The following is a 539-nucleotide window of genomic DNA, read 5'->3' as shown; positions in this document are numbered from 1 at the left end:
TTATGGGCGGCCTTGGTAGAAGGATCTAGAGTAGTGAACTGGGTGAAGTTCCAGTTTGAGGTAGGCTGTTTATTGCTGAATCTACGATTTAAATCTAGCATCAATGTTTACTTTAGCTACCTGAGCTTGAAACATAAGGAAAGAAATGAAGAATGAAAGTACAGAAATATATTAACTGTGTAAGTTTCAGGAGATCGAATGAAAGGGCAGAATGAGGGTACAGTTTTGTCTAGATCTAACAACAGTCTCTTCAACCGTTTAAAGAGTTCAACGTGGTATAAATATTGGTGTAATTTAGGACATGATAATCAATAAATTTATGATTTAGCCTATAAAATTAGCTCATTTGGTAATCTAGAAAGCCTACCCCACCTGATGTACAACTATATAAAAACTGCTTAGCTTTAGTCCGCGGCTTTTCTTGATGTAAACAAAGTTTTTGAGTCTTTGGGGCATAAAAAAGTATCTTCCTATGAATCAGTGGGGCGGGGATGCTCTCCTCTCTCGTGTATCCCCCGCCCTCCGGGTTCCTGATACGT

Source organism: Cheilinus undulatus, linkage group 1 (genome assembly GCF_018320785.1).
Source record: "Cheilinus undulatus linkage group 1, ASM1832078v1, whole genome shotgun sequence".
NCBI classification, from domain to species: domain Eukaryota; kingdom Metazoa; phylum Chordata; class Actinopteri; order Labriformes; family Labridae; genus Cheilinus; species Cheilinus undulatus.
The sequence above is the reverse complement of the archived record's forward strand: the minus strand, read 5'-3'. Positions refer to the sequence as shown.